This window comes from Lontra canadensis, unplaced genomic scaffold, assembly GCF_010015895.1.
Source record: "Lontra canadensis isolate GAN:19392208 unplaced genomic scaffold, GSC_riverotter_1.0 scaffold79, whole genome shotgun sequence".
NCBI classification, from domain to species: Eukaryota; Metazoa; Chordata; class Mammalia; order Carnivora; family Mustelidae; genus Lontra; species Lontra canadensis.
Window position 1 is genome coordinate 589,535 of NW_022631073.1, and position 8,286 is coordinate 597,820.

Here is an 8,286-nt window from a genome sequence, read left to right on the forward strand (position 1 = left end):
CGCAGCCGGGGGCACGGGGGCTCCCTGGGTCTCAGTCCCGGACCCTGTCCCAGACCTCAGCTCTGGACACCCACCCCTGGACCCCCACCCTCGATCCCCGCCCTAGACCCTGTCCCCGACCCCCACCCTGGACCCTAGCCCCGGACTCCAGCCTCAGCCCCCTGTCCTGGATCCCACCCCACGGGCTGGAGGGCCCCGGTCTCTGTGCCCCCCCACCCCACCCCGTGTCACCATGTCTGATGACAGAGCTGCTTTCGGGAAGAGCCACAGAGAGAAACCGCAGCGGCGGCCTGATGGGCTCTCACCCCACATCCCAAATTATAGCCTGACCCAAGGCTGCCACCGCAGGAAGTGCTGTTTTCAAACACTAAAGAGAGGCTGTTAGGACCCGTGCTGGGAACGCACTGACAGACGCCGGTGACCGTCAGCACCAGTGACCTGGGCCCCGAGGAGACGGTTCCTACACTGACCTCAGCCCGTCCTCTCAAGCAGGAAAACCGGCCCCAGTGCTGCTGAGAACGCCGCCCCACAGGCTGTCCCCCAGGACCCTGGGTGGGGGCCTCTCCCCCCAGATCAGCGCCCCCTCACACCCAGGGAAATGGTGGAGACGAGGGATGGCTGCGAGGTCTTGGGAGGGGCTGGTGGGGCCAGGGCACAGGGAGGCCGGCAGCCAGGACGTGACCTGGATGAGGCCAGGCCAGACCCGGGCCCCGGGCTTCAACCTGCCACTCTCTGGGGCAGAGCACACTTCCCCATGCACAGTGGATGCGCAGCAAGGACCTGGCCCACGGACAGAAAGACTGTTTTTCCGGGTTCCTGGCTCCGGAGCTCATTCCAACTAGACGGCCCCTGAGTCCAGGCCCCGTGCTTGTTGGAGGCCGGGCTGAGCAGGCAGGGGTGAGTGTCCCTGCTCTGGGGCGGGCCTAGGCCCGAGGCCGCTTGTGGACCGTCTCACGGGTACCCGCTGGCGCGCACCGTGCTGCTGGCTGTGGCCCGACCTCAGCGCCGGGAAGCCCGAGCACCATCCCGCCTTGGGAGCAGCTTGCGTCCCGCTGGTTTGGGAGCGGGCGAGGACAGCAGGTCACGTGTGCTCTGAATTCAAATGCGGCCCCGGGTCCTCACGGGTCTGGCCGTGCGTCCACATGGGTCCTCACACGGCGGCCTCGGGGGACACATCGGCTCCGGCTGGTGGAGCGCAGCCCTGGGGGCCGCTCTCGGCTCCGACCCAGCCTGGCGACAAAGACCCGCGCCCGCACACCTCCAGGCTCACGAGTTCACAGCTCAGGCCCCTCCCCTGCCGCGGCCCCCACCTCCGGGCTTCGATGTCGGAGGTACAGAAAACGGGGCGAAGACGCCCGCGTCTCCCTCCGTCTCCTGGCAACCAGATGCCACGAAGCACCTCCCAACAGCGATGCTCTCTTGAGAATGAAGGAAGAGTCGACCTTATCAGTCCACACGGTTTCAATCAACCATTTCAGTTTCCACCGTGAGGGCCTTAAAGCACGTGGAGTATCACCTGCGCGGCTTCTCAGGGCGACGCGGTTGCTCACGGGCAGCGTCCCCACCACAGAGGGACAGACTCGGGCAGACGGACGGCCTGCAGTGCCCGCGGGTCCCGGGGCGTCCTCATCTCCCTGCAACCCTGCGGTGTCGGGAGTCGGGATGGCCTGGGACTGTCCCGACAGTCCCATGGTTCAGGGCTGTCGCCCCACACGTTAACCTGCGCCGCCCTCACGCGCATCCCTGCGCAATCCGAGCCCCGTGGAGAGAAGTGCACGGGCTCAGGCTGCCTGTGAGCGGCTGCTCTACCGGGCGGCCTGGGTCCATGGACGAGAACCCGCTCACACACTCGAGGTCCCGTCTGCTCTTAGCACACACTTGTCCAGCTGACCCTTGGCTAGAACGCCGCTGTCACCTCCCCACTCGGCTCTGCCCCCTTGTGTGGAGGTTTGTCCTCATCCTCCAAGCCTGCCCAGACACTGCTGGTGACCGTCCCTATGTGCTCTGGTGCCTTGGAAGCTCCCCGGAGAACACAGACGCGCAGCTCCCGATCTGGTCTGAAGGCCCCTCAGACGACGTTCGGTTTTGTTTATTTCCAGCATCCGTGACCTTCAGAGGACATTTTGGGGTCAGGGTTAGCGTCTGATGTCTTCGTGATAGAAGCAACAGGAAGGTGTCCTCTGGGAGCACTCCCTGCAGCGTGGAAGCGGTGCCATTACTCCAAGAAGACGAGTTCTAGGGTGTCCCTGAGCAGTGTGGAGAGGCTTGTTCAAGCCACCACAGATGGAGGCCACGCCGGGCTGGACGCCCTCGGGAAGCCACCTTGGGATACAGAAGGACACACCTTCCCGGGTGAAAAACCCGAGGTTGCGTGGGAACCGGACGGTGCTGGACGTGGCCTGATGGGCCCGTGGTGAGCAGCACAGTCCTTCCCATGCGTCTCCCAGCGGTGGATTCTGAATTAGGAAGAAATCACCTCCTTCAGTGAGAACACCGGCCCCCCTGCCTCCCACCTACTCCCAGTAACTGAGAAGCTCCTCCCCGGCCAGCCCCCCTCAGCCTCTTGGCCGGCCCGTGGGGACCCTCCCAGAGCGCCGCCCGTGGGACCGCCCAGCGCCACCAGGAGCCTTCACCACCTGCACCGAGGAAGGCGAGCGTTGAGATTCCGGGGTCACTGAGTGGGGCAGCTGGTCTATTTTTAACTACATCCCCTGTACTCTTTATAGAAGAGAAAGGCCTGGCTTTTTTCTTGCTCCACAGCTTCTGCTACTAACAACAAAATCTATCTTCAAAAATCTAAGCAAATTTTCAATGAAATTCAGTAATAAAATTCCGGTGAACTATGTATTTGTACCTTTCTGAGCCGGAATTCTTTTCCAAAACTGACAGGGTTTGAATTATTTATGCAGTAGACTTTTCCAAGACGTCTTCATCCCAGGAAAAGGCCAGACCCGTCCTCGGTACACGGTTGTGGGGTGCAGAACAGCCCCAAGCTCTCCCGAGGGCTCCCCACCCCCGGAGAAGCTGCCTCAGGGGCAGAAAGTCTCCCCCAGCCTCACCCCAACTCGGACCCCTTCCCCAGGCTTCTCCCCTTTGGCCGGTTGAAGCTGGTCTCCTGGCACTTGGAGTCACAGGTGCTGATCCTGGAAGGCACAGCAGGGACCCCACAGCGCCCCAGCCCCTGCTGAGGTTGGTGGAGCCGGGACTGGCCAGAAGGCCGGTGAGGTGTGGAAGTGGGGAGCACCACGGGGAGCAGGGGAGGGAGGGCCTCCCCTTGGCTTGGCCGCTGTGCGAGCTGGCCCCACCCCGAGAGCAGGGTAGACAGTCAGTAACTAGCTCCCACACACTTGTGCCCTGGGCCTGGCCAAGACCGGGGCGGGGCAGGGGGCTCCCATCTCACTTGACACAGGTTAGAGCAGAGCCACGGGCTGGCGGACACACAGAGGTACAGCCCAGACGCGTCGGAGGTGGGAGTGGCAGCCAGCCACAGGAGGGAGGTCCCCTTCTCCAGGCTGGCCCAGCGCGCCCCACCCCGGCCTGAGTGTCCCAGCTGCGTGGAGCTGGACACTTCACAGACAGGAGGAGAATCAGCCCTGGTGAGGGGTGAGCGACCCCCGGCTCTCCTGGGGGAGGAGAGCCATCTGGAGGGGACGTGGGCATAGGCTGGGCCCTCAGGGGCTACCAGGGGTTGTAGGGAAGCTGTGTCCCTGGTGTGGCCTGAGCCCAATGAGGGGCAGGTTCCTTGGAGAATGACCACAGGTGGGTGATTAACTCACAGCCCAGGCGTACATGGACAGAGGCCGGGAGGGTCAGCCTGGCTTGCTGCCCCCTGAGTGCTCTTCTCAGCTGAAGACAGAGGCCCCCCAAGGGGCTGAGAGAGGACAAGGAAAGGGGCTGGCTGAGCTCCCTGCCGTGCATCCCAGAAGTGACAGTCACCCCAGGGAGCGCAGGATGTGCCCACTCACGGCCCCGAAGCATGTCCCGTAAATCCAACACTCCCACTTAAACCAAGACGTTCCGGTCTCTTGACTCAAGTGCAAATGTGAAGACGTGTGTGAGAAGCCGCACAGTTCCCACTGGCAGCCACTGAAGCCTTTGTCCTACGGACAGGTCACTCACCGGTAAAGAAGGTAACGAGCTTTTGGACACTCGTGTCCAACTGTGGAAGTCAAAAGCCTCCCCCCAAAACCCAACCTTCCAACCAGGCTGGCTGGCAGCCCCACGGGGGCCCTAGGGCAGGACCGGCAACCTTCTAGACCCACGGACTCCGGTGGCCCCATGGACGCGCGTCCTCGGTGCCGGACCCCCACGCCCTGAGGAGCTTGATTCATTCTGGCTTCTAATTAATTTTTTTGGCTTTGTTTTTATTTATGTCCCTCTCTCTCGTTGAAGTAAAACAAGCCGTGCGAGCTGCTGAGGACTCCCTTTCCCGGAACGTGTCCGTGGTCGGCCGGAGGGCACCACGGGCAAAGGACCCACGGCGGTTTCCAGCCGTCCTGCTGCAGACGTGAGGCACGAAGCTATTTTGGTTCACAGTAAGTAAGAGTTTCCAAACGGGATGTGCATTTTTTTTCAGTGAAGCTTCGGTTCCCGGCGGGGATGTCGCGCATTTGGGAGGTAAACTCCCGAGGCAATGGCCGGCGTGCGCCGGAGCGCCCGGGCCGGCAGGAAGGAGGCGGCCCTCTCGGAGAGCGAGCGGCGTGTGCAAAACCGCCGGGCTTTTAACCGATGAGGTGCACAGGAAGTTCGAGAAATCCCACACTTCAGACTTGCAGTCGGCTCCCCCAGACGTGCTGACTGAGCACTGAGAACGTTCAAGACTCACCTCACCTCCCAGAGGACGCGGACGCCAGCCCAGCCCTGGGGCTGTGGGCACACGAGGCCGATGCCGGGCTCCACCGCGACGACACGGACGCTGCTCCTCACCCTCCCGGCGGCCAGGGCCAGCTGCTGTTACACAAGTCGGCCCTCTGTGGAGGCTCCCGGCCCCGGCCTAGCACCCGACCTTTCCAAGAGCGAGAGGCCAAGGAGGCAATGGCAGGAACCTTTCTGCAGAAGGAACGTCCACTTACGGCGTTTTTAAGCTTCAACCCCCAGGAAACACACTTTGCAGTTCTCCCTCCCTGACACTGACGGAAACGTGCGGACGTCTACACCGCACGCCCACGGGCAAGGAGCAGGCACCAGAGCCAGCTCCAACCGCAGGAAGGAGCTGAGGGCAGGGCCGGACCACGGGCCCTGTGCCCAGGGCTGCAGCAGGTGCCCCCCAGCACCCCGGTCGGAGGGCCGCACCTCCCTGGTCTTTTACGAAGCGTGGACTTGGGAAACACAGGGAATAGGAGGCGTGCCCAGTGGGACAGCTGGCGGGATGAGGTGCGCATCTGGGCTGCGTAGGGAGGGTTTCTGCTGTCGGGACGCATGGAAGCGCTTCCTCGCGGGCCCGCTGTTTGCGGGGTCTTATCTCAGTCACAGGCTGCCCCGCTGAGCTCCCGGTGGATCAGAGTCCCAGACCGGGGCTCCGAATACACCCCCTGGGCCAGGATCCCAGCCTTGCGGGCCCCAGCAGAAGCATCCCTGTTGGGTCTGCCACGGCCTGGACACAGCGAGGTCCCCTCACCGGGAGCCCACGAGGACCAGACTGCATCTCGAGGAAGGGGTGGGGTGTCCATGCAAAGGGAAGCATCTGGAAAAGGGAGGGGCTCACATCCCAAAAGTTCACAACCCCACCATTGATCTCCCAGGCCACAGGCTACGGCGGAAGACTCCGGAACCACGGAGTGGGAGTGCACCCATCTACCAGAACCAGCCCAGCAGACCGGCGCCCCATCCCCTCCTGCTCCGACTCTGATACCTGCCCCCCAGCGTGCCTGTTTAGAAGGTGCCTGCGGGACACTGCAGGGGACGTCTTCCGCGTTGCCCACAGGCAAACCAGCTTCGGGCTCTGCAGACACTGGATATCGCTCCCGTGACTAACCCCACGTGGCACTGCAGACGAAGGGAGTGTAAGTCCTTGCAGAGCCGGACAGGAAGCCACCGCACTCCGCCGGTTCTCAGGCTGATCCGGTTAAAACCGAGGCCTCGGATGGGCGGCCCCTGAGCGCTGGCTGAGATGGCACACGGCAGCACGCGGACGTGGGACGGTGAGGACAGTGAGTGGCCGTGCACGGCGTCAAGCTCACACGTGGGACCTGCAGGGACGTGGCCTCGGGGAAGTCTGGGCCAGCGACACGTTCTGGGTGCTTCTGTGGCTGTGCAGGGCCTCGCGCTCTAAACCCCCAGAGACTGCAGCTTGCCGGCCTCTGCGGTGACGGGCGTCGGGGCAGTTCCCAGGGACTCATCACCCCCACCCCCCGGAGCACCGGCGGGAGTGCGGGCCTGGGCAGGCTCTGAGAGCGAGCGTGTGGTGGCTTCAAAGGACACAGCCATGCCGAGGGCGGCGGCTTTGAGACCCACAGACCTGCCGTGCATCAGTCTGGATAGACGTGTGCACGCGTGGCCATGGAGCTTAGGGCATGGGCCGTGTCGCCCGACTGTCCTCTCAAATCCCCGCAGAGGGGACAGCACTGAGTTCAGACGGGCTTTTGGGCAGAGACGCAAAGGGAAGCGTCGAGGGGAGCCGGTGCCGGCTGGAGCCCCCACATCCTGACCCCACGTCCCACAGCCTTTCCGCGTGTCCCTGCAGTTCGGTCACCGGCTCGTGACGCTTCGGTGTGGGGTCTCTGCAAAGCCCCTGCAGTCCTGACGTCTTCTTTCTGCTGCTTTGGTTCCTGGGATCATGACTTAACAACCGGGCCCCCAGGTGCCCCTTCAGTCTTTTTTAAAAGAAGATGGACATCTGGTTGGTAAGTGTATGTGTTTGCAAACTCCGGTCTGTGGTGAGCCCCAGAAACCCCCGGCTGGTCCTCTGTCCATGTCCTCCAGAAGCAAGAGGTTCCGGGTTAAGCTTCGGGGTGTGTGGCCTCTGCGGTGCTGGTCCAGCGGCTCCAGCCCGGCTCACCGAGAGGCCTGCCTTCCCCTCGGCTCATCAACGCACTGCCTCTCCGGCAGGCGTGTTCCTGGGTTTATGCGTCCGTTGGACTCGGCTCCCTCTGCACCATCACGGTGGGCAGCAGCAGGGGTGGGTCCGAAGCACGTCTTCCCCTGGGCCCGCGGGGTACCTCGCATTTGGGGACCGAATGTTCCACCTGCCACGTCACCCCGTGTCCTCTGACCTGCCTCAGGGGCCGGGCACGGGGGTGGAGCTGCTCGAGCGCAGGCTGAGGGCGGCCCTCCTCCCCTCCTCCCTTCATCCTCAGAGCACCCTGGACACACTCCACAACCAGCTGCCACCCTCTGAAGGTGGCACCAGCTTCCTGACCACGGCCATGAGCTTGGCCACTGCTGCCCTGTGGCCTCCCCGAGCAGAGGCCCTTCACTGGGGCCCACGCTCAATGGCTTTGTCCACCCGGTGCCTTTCTGAAGCGTGGGCTCGGAGGGCTTCCTGCCGGAAAGCAGGATCCACAGCCCCTCCGGAGGCTGGAGGAGAGGCTCAGAGGAGCCCCTTCGCTGCTCCCCGGTAGCCCACTCCTGGGCCCCCATGACTCCTCTTGGCTTTCACTACCGAGGACCGTCATTATGGCCCCACGGAGGCAGCGGCCAGGAGCTTCAGGGACGCCACCCCCAGGCTGGCACCTGCCCAGCCCATCATCAGAGCTCCCCTTCTGGAAGTGGAAGCGTTGAATTTCGAAGCCCCGATCCTTGCCCAGAGCCCCCCAGGTTTGCTCTGTGCGGTGTTTCCAGTTCCAACGTCTGCTTTCGCACTGCGTGGAGGGCCTCAGAAAGCAGGGTCCCTCCCAAAAACTGACCGATAATGAATTTACTTCCCTTCTAGCGTCTCCTCCTGCAGGAACAACATGAATTCAATACGCAGAATAAAATATTCATGCGGAGCTTTTTATTGGGGTTCGAACCAGCAGGAAGAATGGAGACGGGCCGCAGAGCCTCACCGCTCCGGAAAGGAGGAAGCCTGGAAACGGGCCGCGGGCCAGAGAGGGAAGGCTGTGGACACCTGCCGGACGTGCCACGTGCAGAGCTTGCCAAAGCCACGGGGCCACGACCCGCCAGCCAGAGGTTCAAACGCAGCAGTCCCCTGAGATCTGCGGGGAAGTAACTCCCGCCCTTTTGGATGTCACAGCAGCTCCAGAACCGAGAGTGGCTCTCTGTCCCCCCAGGTGTCCCAGGACACACAGACACGACTCTCCTCACGGTGGGTTACACGGACCCACCACAGAGCATCCGTGTCCCACC